This window comes from Clinocottus analis, unplaced genomic scaffold (assembly GCF_023055335.1).
Source record: "Clinocottus analis isolate CAN_PGR_092001 unplaced genomic scaffold, fCliAna1.0.p SCAF_5, whole genome shotgun sequence".
Classification (NCBI taxonomy): Eukaryota; Metazoa; Chordata; class Actinopteri; order Perciformes; family Cottidae; genus Clinocottus; species Clinocottus analis.
Genome location: NW_027176207.1, coordinates 1,098,800 through 1,109,996, shown reverse-complemented (window position 1 = coordinate 1,109,996; position 11,197 = coordinate 1,098,800). Strand labels below are relative to the sequence as shown.

General features: G+C 46.1%; 1 protein-coding gene across 2 annotated transcripts in view; it reads left to right on the top strand.

Moving 5' to 3' along the window:
• The first annotated feature begins 1,110 nt into the window (after window positions 1–1,110).
• Window positions 1,111–11,197, top strand: part of flrt1a (fibronectin leucine rich transmembrane protein 1a) — a 40,562-nt gene continuing 30,475 nt past the window's right edge. Inside the window, exon 1 of one of the 2 annotated variants that reach the window (XM_068601422.1) lies at window positions 1,111–1,328. The gene's annotated coding sequence lies outside the window, so the exon portion shown is untranslated. Of the gene's footprint in view, window positions 1,333–11,197 lie in introns of both variants that reach the window. The other variant, XM_068601423.1, reaches the window with a different exon arrangement.

The window sequence follows — 11,197 nt, the reverse complement described above, 5'->3', positions numbered from 1 at the left end:
CAGGAGCCTCTCAAGCCAACACGTATTGGTTGTTGACGCGTCAGCAGCTGGTCCGCCGGCGGGTTCACACACTCGGTTCCTCCGGGACGACGCGACCCGCCTCGCTCTGGGGAACGCAGCAGATGTCCAACCAATTGAAGGACCACTTTGAAAAGAAACACACAGTAAAGAAACACACAGACTCACAACCTGCTCAACACTTCAGAGACCAGCTCTGATTACCACTATATATATATATATATATATATATATATATATATATATATATATATATATATATATATATATATATATATATATATTCATATTAATATATTTATATATATTCATATTAATATATGTATATATTAATATATTCATATTAATATATTTATTTATATATATTAATATATATATATATATATATATATATACATATATATGTATATATTAATATATATGAACCAGTGTGACAAAAAGGTAAAGAGACGGAGAGGAAACATGTGGGGAGAGACTCACCAGATGTTATTCATTCAAGGATGGATTTCGAGAGAGAGAGAGAGAGAGAGAGAGAGAGAGAGAGAGAGAGAGAGAGAGAGAGAGAGAGAGAGAGAGAGAGAGAGAGAGAGAGAGAGAGAGAGAGAGAGAGAATGCACAGTGTCTCTCATATTGAAAGGACACACAGAGAAAAGGTTTTCTCAAACGCGTTCCCTCCTCCTCTTCCTCCTCCTCTTCCTCCTCCTCCTTTTTTTGCCTCAGTCTTTCTCTCTTCACCTCTTCTCGAGCCGCGGCGGCAGATTGGAGAGATTTCTTCATCTCTCTCTCTTTCAGAGGATAACGCGTCTCCTCTTCCTCGCGCGCGTGCACCGGACACAGAGCAGCTCAGTTCTTTGGCTTTTTGTCATCAAACGGAGCGCGGATGCGCGGGCACGTCGCGGTCCCGTGACTAATTGCCATAATAAGGCGCACAAGTTCGCCAGCGACTCGGACACGTTCCTGCTCCTTTATCCAGCTCTCTCTCCGTATTACCATGTAGCACTGCCGCAGCGGGGAGGGAGCAGTTACAGAGAGAGAGAGGGAGGAGAGAGAGAGGAGAGAGGGAGAGAGAGAGGAGAGAGGTAGAGAGAGAGAGAGAGAGAGAGGCAGCACATGATCGCACTGGCTCTCCAGTCTCGGATCAACTGGAGCATTCATAATTGCGCTGGCGACAACATATGGGAATACAACAAGGCGAGGTTGTGGTCACACCTGCTCCTGGAGGACACCGGAGGACCGGGCGAGGGGACGGGAGCGCGGAGGCTGCGGGGCGGACAACCGAGGGACCGAGCACCGGGAGGACGCGCCATCCGGTAGGTGAGCTGAGATCGATGCGCACGGACTGCCGATGTGCTGTTCATCATGGGATCAGGCTATAGGAGGGGAGCGGGGAGGAGGGGGAGGGGGGGGGGATTAAAATCTCCCCGTCGGTGCTTCGTCGCGCGTGATAGTCCCAACAGGTATTTATATTCTCACGTCTGAGGCTTGAAGGCAGAAGCGTCTCTGACTGTGACGCGATAGCATCGCCTCTCTTCTGCAAAATGCCAAACCACTTGATTGAGGATTGTGTTGGAGTGAGCAGAGTGTCACATGATGGGAGCTGTGGGTTCTGGTTCCGAGGCCCAGTCAGGATGTAAATCCAAACAAAGGAGAGAAGAGACCGTTTAACATGCAGGGATTAGACGGTGATGAGACGTGAGAGCAGAACACAACATACTGAAGCAACACGATGCCACACAGTTGCTCTGTGGTGTGTTGAATGGGATGTGTTGACGTCTGGTTCATGTGCATCTGACTTCCAATCAAAACAAATGCATGAAGGAATAATTTACTTTGAATTTACTCTTGTAATACGAGACTGTAAAGTTCTGGATAACCTGGACGCCCCACCCCCGCCGCCGGCTCATTGACTCCTCTGACTTGTGGACGGAGTGACTGCATGCATCACCCTGCAGCAGCGCCTCCCTCCACGAACAGCCATTAAAATGTCATTAAGTTGGTAAAACAGTTGGATGTGAGCGCAGCACAAGCTGAAGTCAACACAACGAGCAGCAACTCTAATGATGGGGTTCAGAAACATTGTGACATTTGTTTTTATGAGACATCAGTTTGAGCATCCAGAGACGGCAGCTCTCAACACCTCTGAGGAAAACTAATGTCTGGTGGAGACGGCGTTTGGGGAGCGGATGTCGACTCAACCGCATTTCCAATGCAACACCTTAATTAATGCCGCGGGCTGAATATCAGGATGGAGCTCGATTTGGCGCGAGAAAACCTCTGACCACAGCCCACAGGGGGTGGGAGAGGAAGGGGGGGGGGGGGGGGTATGAATAAGGAGCTGCAGAGGCTTGAGACATGCCCGCTGCAATAACCAGGTCCAACCTGTGCACATGGCACACGGGCGAGAGACAGACAGATGGCATCTCCAGAGGGATTCATCTTGTGGAAGTTGGGGGAGATATTCTTGGATGGAGGACCCTCCGACTCGCTGGCACCGAGGCCTCCGTCTGACAGTCATGACGGCTGCTGTGATGAATGGATTACCTCGCTTACTGTCATAACTTAACCAAACCTTTAAAAAAGGGCAAAGGAATCCCTGGAGTAGCGCTGCAGCTGTGGTGCCCGGTGAGATTCCCTCTGATACCGATACGGATCCTAAACGCCACCGAGACGATTTAAAATGTTGGCTCAGGTATCGGCGAGTACGATCCGTCGTTAGCTTATCATATTGCTAGCTGGTACGTGCATGCACGGTGCCGGATCGGTACCGTGCATGTGCAGTCGACAGCAGAGACGAGGAAGAGACGAGGCGCTCTCTCGTTGGCTACCTTCATCACCAAAAAAGAAAAAGTGGAACCCCGGAAATTGTCGATTGAAGTATTAAATCATCCTGTTCTCTCTCATCTCTGCTGGCAATATTTACCACTGAAATATTCCACCAGCGAAACAGCGACGCGTCTTCCACGCGTTGGTATCGGATCGTCACTCCGCATCGTCTGATACGCGAGTTCAGGTATCGAAACCGGGAAGAAAACATGGCGTCACAACGCCTGTGATGGTGACGCCGCTGCGTCGCTACATCAATGAAGATGCAATAATATGTTTGCTGTGAGGTGACCGGGCGCCATGCAGCCTCTCTCTCTCCAGCGCGCAGGAGAGTGCAACGTATCGCTCGTGTCAGGATCCTCCAGCGTGTTGTTTGTTGAGCTGCTTCTTATTGACGGTCTGTGGATGTTGTTCCAGCCCTCTTCCCCCTGTAGCCGCGCATGCTAGTCGCGCATGCTAGCCGCGCATGCTAGTCTCTGCGGCTTCACAGCTGAGCTGCCTCGTTGATTACTTCATCGCATTCTAGCAAAACATTTCAAATCAGTACATTGTGTCGGCTGATTAACGTCGTCGGTAAGCAGCGATGTAATAAGCGGGATAATGCGGAGGCAACCGTTCATTATCGGTCTCGCGGCTTACTTTCCATAATGACCACCTCGCTGCGAGCCGCCTCGCTTGGCAACCTGTAGCGGCTCGGCGCTGCCAGCGATCAGCCTCAAATCATCAGCGCTCCTTTCAGTCGGCTGTGAAGGCGAGCTGAGGCGACTGACAGACGCTCGACTCACTCACGTTATGGACGTTCGTCCCGACCTCGAGCTCGACATGGCTGCTTCTGGGAGAAATCATTCACAACGCGCAGGAAGGAGCTGCATGGAATAATGACCATGAGGCAAGATACAGGTGGAAAGATCTCTTGCATCACAGATAGGTGATGCAGTCTCAGCTCTTCTTTTTACTCACACATTGAATATGCAAACTTCCTCTCCGTAAAACATAACATCATAGCTGTTACACAGACATTCATGACAGCTCAGTCATTACGGGAACGACAGCCTTCCCGCTGAGAAATTGATGGTTTTCAGAGTTTGTGGTCAGTAAGTGAGACCTGTCAGAGCCGACTGGAGGTGGACTGACAAGCAGGACTTAAGCAGCTCACGGGACAAAGTTAAGATTGATTTGGACAAAAAGCACCTATACTTACTGACTATTCACTCATATTGATAATTAGAAGGTAAGTCAATCCCCAAAAGCTCCAGTGTTGTAACATCTTGGTGCAACTGATTAAGGAGACGCATGAGTACTAATTAGTACCACTCAGAAATAAAATGAAAAATGGCTGCGCGTGTGTTGAAATGATGGGTTTAAACACGACTATTTGTCACGAAGCCGAGCCGCCGACATCTATCTGCTCTCACTCTCATGTGGAGGGGAATCTAAAACTGTAGAGGAATAAATGATCCTTTATGCCATGAGAGAACGAGGTGGTTCCTCGTGCTTTCAGACATCTGATTTCTGCCAAACGTCTGCGGGCAACACACCTTCTTTCTTTTTCAATGGAAATTGTCGTTTTTTAACTGCGTTTTGCATCCAACTGTTTTTGTTGTTTTAATGAAAACTGCTCTTGAGCCACTTTCCATTTACAGAAGGAACAGAAACACAGAAAGTCTCTCTGCTCCACTAGAGGAAGGAAGGAAGGAAGGAAGGAGAGGAGAGGAGAGGATGGAATGAAAAGTAAAGGAAATGATGGAAAGGAATGAAAAGGGAATGATGGATGGAAAGGAAAGGGAAGGAAAGGAAAGGAAAGGAAATGATGGAAAGGGAAGGAATGGAAAGGAAAGGAAATGATAGGATGGAAAGGAAATTATGGAATTGAAGGGAAAGCGATGGATGGAAAGGAAAAGATGGAATGGAGATGGATGGAAAGGAAAGAAAAGGAAATGGAAGGAAAGGAAAGGATAAAATGAAAAGGAAAGGAATTGGAACGAAAGGAAAGGAAGGGAAAGGAATGGAAAGGAAAGGAAATGCAATGTAAGGGATCAAGGCAGTCTGTCCTGCAGCCAGGGCTGGTGTTGGTTCCCTCGCCACCGGCCCGCTCTGAGCTGGACTCCCTCTTTATCTTTGGCCAGACACTAGATGATGAGTTGAACACTCGCAGGGTAAACAGCCCGCTGAGCCGCTGCTGACGAACCGGACTTCATTGCAGCCGCGTTAGTCCGCTGGCTGCAGACGAGAAGGCCTCTCTTGTGTCTCTCTCGGCTAATGAAGCGTCTCCGCGGCCCAGGAGGAGCTCACCCTCCACCTCACCACATCCATCTTTCTCCGTTTCACGCTGCACATTCTCCCATTCGGACGCCGCGCTGCTATTAAAGGTCATTTACATGTAAATGAAGTATTACATCATCTCCTTTGTGTGACTTTTTGAGCAGCCATTAGTGTGTTTCATTGGTGAGGAGTTGGCATCGCGGTCTTCGTGGGTTTATCCGGACATTTATTGTAAACTTCCTGCCATCCTGCAGCAGACGCCAGAGTTTTATGAGCGCTCTTTATTTGGCAGAGCGGGAACGGCGACACCAGCACACGCTCCACCCAAATCCTTCCAAGGCAAATAAAATGCAAACGGACGTGAAAACATTTACAATTGTTCCCTAATTGCTGTTGATTGTTGTAATGCTGATTAAAAACCAGCATGAAATACGGGTAGCACTTTAAATAACTGCACACTATTTAGCATGAGTAAACAAGGAATGAATCATTTATAAAGCATTGAACACAACATGATGGTCACTGGACAGGCTTCACTAATACTCAACCAACAACTAACGACCGGAATTAATCATGAATTACAGTATTAAAACACGTGTATAACGCACATGTTAACACGTGTATAAAGCACATGTTAACATAGTGCATATCTAAATCATAGTGTATAAATAAATGCATGAATAACATTAAACATTTTTTATAACACTCCATCATGTATAAAGTATGAAAACACAATAATGAAACTAATAGTAGTAAAGTTTATTAATCCAGATTAAAACATGTGTTCATGGATAACATACCAATGAGTTACTAATGAGTGTTTGTGTTGGAACAATGCTTGATAAATGATGCTGTTTACTCATGCTTTGCTAATGCTAAATAGCATGTAGTTATTATAAAGTGCTACTGAAATATGATATTCTGATGAATCAATATTAACCACCAGCAACATCTTAATACTTTCAACAGTATGTGGTCTTTGCTGATGTTTTATGCAAGGTTATGAAGGTATTAAGGTTAGGTTATAACTCCAGAAACCAAACTGCGCTCTGCACTTTATTCCTGCAGCTTAGCATGTCATTAAACAGACACATGAGACAAAATGAGTCTCTTCAGCTGCTGCGATGCATGAAATGGACATTCAAACATGTCATTTTACAAGTCGCCGATTCCAAGAACCAAACGATGAAGTCGAGCACTGAAAGCATGCAAACAGACCATAATGACCACCAGCGTAACGCCTATTACTCCATGCATTAGGGCCGACGCTCATCTGTTTCGACATGAAGAGAGACATTTTGTATTTTAGCTTCTCGCACACAGAGAGAGCAGAGTCCATCTTCACTGGAATCGGAGGTTCATAAAGGAGTAATCAGTTCATTACGGTGTCATTGTGAAGAGCGTAAACACTGCAGCTTGTCCAGCTCTTAACCCCAAAGAAACATCTGTGTGTCATCAGATGAACATGAGCAACACCCTCCTCTATGCCTGCTTTGCACCTGCTTCGGCGTTTTTTTCTTCCAGTTTGAACTGGTCAGGTTGTTTGTGATCATGATAAACACATTGCATTCTGGGCCGTGAGATTGGATGGTTTGAAGACAGATGGGTCGGCTGTTTCCTTCGGCTTCTTGTAGATATAGATAGTGACGTTGGAGCGGCTAACATGAGGCTAATGTGAGGCTAACATGAGGCTAACATAAGGCTATGATGAAGCTGACATGAGGCTTTCATGAGACTAACGTGAGGCTAACATGAGGCTAACATGAGGCTGACATGAGGCTAACATGAAGCTAACACAAGACTAACATGAGGCTAACATGAGGCTGACATGAGGCTAACATGAGGCTAATGTGACGCTAACATGAGGCTAACATGAAGCTGACATGAGGCTTTCATGAGACTAACGTGAGCTTAACATGAGGCTAACATGAGGCTTCCATGAGACTAACGTGAGGCTAACATGAGGTTGACATGAGGCTAACATGAGACTAACATGAGACTTCCATGAGTCTACCATAAGACTAACGTGAGGATAACGTGAGGATAACGTGAGGCTAACATGAGGCTGACATGAAGCTAACATGAGGCTAACGTGAGGCTTTCATGAGGCTAACATGAGGCTGACATGAAGCTAACATGAGGCTAACGTGAGGCTTTCATGAGGCTAACATGAGGCATACATGAGGCTAACATGAGGCAAACATGAGGCTTTTATGAGGCTAACATGAGGCTTCCACGAGTCTACCATAAGACTAACGTGAGGCTAACGTGAGGCTAACATGAGGCTAACATAAGGCTTCCATGAGTTTAACATGAGGCTAACATGAAGCTAACATAAGGCTTCCATGAGACTAACATGAGGCTAACATGAGAGTAACATGAAGCTAACATAAGGCTTCCAGGAGACTAACATGAGGCTAACATGAGGCTAACATGAGAGTAACATGAGGCTAACATGAGACTAACGTGAGGCTAACATGAGGCTAACATAAGGCTTCCATTAGTCTAACATGAGGCTAACATGCGGCTAACATGAGGCTTCTATGAGACTAACATAAGACTAACGTGAGGCTAACGTGAGGCTAATATGAGGCTAACATGAGGCTAACATGAGGCTAACATGAGACTAACATGAGGCTAACGTGAGGCTAACATGAGGCTAACATGAGGCTAACGTGAGGCTAACATGAGGCTAACATAAGGCTTCCATGAGTCTAACATGAGGCTAACATGAGGCTAACATAAGGCTTCCATGAGTCTAACATGAGACCAATGTAAGGCTAATGTGAGGCTAGCATGAGGCTAACATCAGGCTTCCATGAGTCTAACATAAGGCTAACGTGAGGCTAGCATGAGGCTAACATAGGGCTTCCATTAGTCTACCATTAGGCTAACATGAGGCTAACGTGAGGCTAGCGTGAGGCTTCCATGGACTGGTTTGAGCTGGACTAAACGTGCACGATGGCGAGCTCGTAGTCCAGAGATATCCTGACAGGGTCCTCGTACACCAGGGGTTACGTTGCTACGGGTTACAGGAAAGATTTTTTTTTCCAGCATCAGACAAGAACAGAGCAGAAATACCAAAAGGTAACGGATAGATAGCATTAATGCACAAACCGGTCGACACAGACGGCTCAAGGGAATGTTTAAATTATTGAAATAAATCCCTCTTTTGTGTAATTAATAAGGAACACATTTGGTGCATGAAGGGCGGTGGAGGGGTGCTGGAGTCGCTCTGGTCGCATGATAACCACCAGAGTCGCTCTGGTCGGATGATAACCACCAGAGTCGCTCTGGTCGGATGATAACCACCAGAGTCGCTCTCCCAGCCGGCCCCACGACACACCGCCGAGGCGCCCACCTATCAGATCACTGCTGGTAAACACACGAGGGCTGTGAGGTTCAAGCTCCCATTCTAATATTGAATCTAAGCCAGCGCAGGTGCAAAGACGAGAGATTGACATGATATCACTAAAAGAGCCGACAGGAACTGCCCCCCCCTCCCCTATCACCTCCCCCCCGCTATGCTTCAGTCTTGCTGTGTGTGCAGTGCATATCTCCCCCTGATTACATCAGCTGTGGAGCTGATATAACCATTTACCGGGGTTCCAGGCTAAAGAAACACGGCTTCCTGCATTCATTTTGTCTTTTGGAGCCTTTTTGAATGTCTGCCATTTTTACAGAAGAGGAAGAAGAAGAAGGAAAAAAAGAGAAACCCTCTTGATGTGTCAGTCTTTTCAGAGCGGACGGTTTAAGCAGCGAGCGGCTGAGCGGCGATGCTCCGGCCGTGCATGCAGAGTGACCCGAGGATGAAAGGCCTGCGCCGATGAAAGCCGCGAGAGGGTGCGGGGTCGTGGTCGTTGCATTGATGTCGTGTGTGTGGCTTTACCTCTAAAATAGTATCCTGCAGTCTGTGAGTTGAATGTGGAATAACATGAGTTGCAGGAACAGACGTCAGTAGCTTGAAGCTGCTCGTGAGAGCGCACTGAGCTGGAATGAAATCACAATTCTTCTGTCTCAAAAGAGCCTGTGTTGGCAATATTGCTTCCTGCTTCATACATCACACGGCCACGCGGAGAGACTGCTAAAGCAAACATCGGCTCACTTTTCATTCGTGCTTAATTTCAGGATCAGGCCGTGGGTCCAGTGATGCAGGAGATATAGACGCTCATACTCACATAAACCTTCTGCCTTTCCCACTGGAAACATGTTCTTCTGCCATGTCAACCTCATTTCCTTTATCCTACGCATTTCAGGAGCTTCTTTAATCTAAAAAAACCAAAACACAAGATGAATCCACTGCGATATTTTTAAACAATATGATAATAAGTTAATTACTGCTTCAATACAACACAGAACTGCTGGATGTAAAAATAGGGTTCATCTGATTATAACAGCAACATCTCTTTGACTCTGCAGTGTCTCATGCAGCATTGTTTATTTTAAAGGTAATGTGTAAAGTCTCCTGCTCCAAAGGAAGAGAAGGGAGCGTTTCATCTCCACTGGGTCCACACCATCTGTACAGTCATGTTATTAAAAAAAAGATAATTCTAAAATAAGATTATGGTCAAAATGGCCATAATGAAGCCGCCATCTTGTTGGCCTGTAGCCTCTGTTAGCATCTGTTAGCTGCATGCTCTGTTCTGCTTTTATGGTTTCTTTATTGAATTAAATCATAAGAAAATAAAATAAGAAAATAGCCGATATGTTTCGTTTGGTCCTCACCGTCACTAACGTCTGGAATATTTTACCTGATATAATCTACCTGATGAAAAATACTTCTCATCAAAATACTCTTCTTTTGTTTTACCCCGTAGAACTACTCATGCAAAAGGCTCTAAATCCTGTGAAAAATTAGGGAATCATCAATAAAACATGATATAAAATATAAATAATTGAGCTATGAACTTGTTCTTTGTCCTGCATGTTCCTGAGACATGTGAGTCTTGTCTTGTGAAGGAAAAGTTTCCTTCAATGTTAAAACACATGCAAATTGTTTTTACCCTCTTTCACTAACTTCACGTATTCTTTACCCAAACACGTGAATGTTAAGAAAAACAGAGACACGCCCACCTTCAACAAGACACGCCCACCTTTAACAAAACACGCCCACCCTCAACAAGACACGCCCCCACTTTCAATAAGACGTGCCTACCTTCAATAAGACGTGCCCACCTTCATTAAGACACGCCCACCTTCAATAAGACACGCCTACCTTCAATAAGACACGCCCACCTTCAATAAGACACGCCCACCTTCAATAAAATACGCCCACCTTCAATAAGACACGCCCACCTTCAATAAAATACGCCCACCTTCATTAAGACATGTCTATCTTCATTAAGACACGCCCTCCTTCAACAAGATACGCCCACCTTCAACAAGACACGCCCACCTTCATTAAGACATGTCTATCTTTATTAAGACACGCCCTCCTTCAACAAGATACGCACACCTTCATTAAGACACGCCCACCTTCATTAAGACACGCCCATATTTAATGTCGGTAATCAGCATGAAGCTACTCAGACAAAAGCAACACAATGAGACTTCAGGAACCACACATCTAGTGTCGTGTGGTGAAATAGTGTTCATGTGTTCATCTCAACGCTCTCGCCGTGCAGGAGACGCTGTGCGGTGAGCAACATTACGACATGTTGAACGAAGAGGAAACCAAACAGACATGTAGAACGCTGAGACGTTTGAGATCTAAAAGGCAAAACAACAGCAGCTATGTGCTGCTGCTGCTGCTGCTGCTGCTGCTGCTGCTGCTGCTGCTGCTGCTGCTGCTGCTGCTGCTGCTGAGGCTCCAAATGAGACGCGAGGAGGCTTTCTGGCCCGGCAGTATTGACATTTGCAGACACTAAAGCGTTTAAATCCAGCACAAGTCACAGAATGTGTCTCCCAGTGATTTAGTGATCTGTTAAACCCCCTTGTACACTGTAAATCACAGAAATCAGTGTCTTATGAAAAGCCTGATAGGCTGCATGCTCGGGCCCGATCGTTGGTAATAGAGCTGCGTCTGACGCGGACTGACCCGACACACACACGTGCAGACCCACAAACGCTCAGAATCAGCGTATAGCTGCAGAGG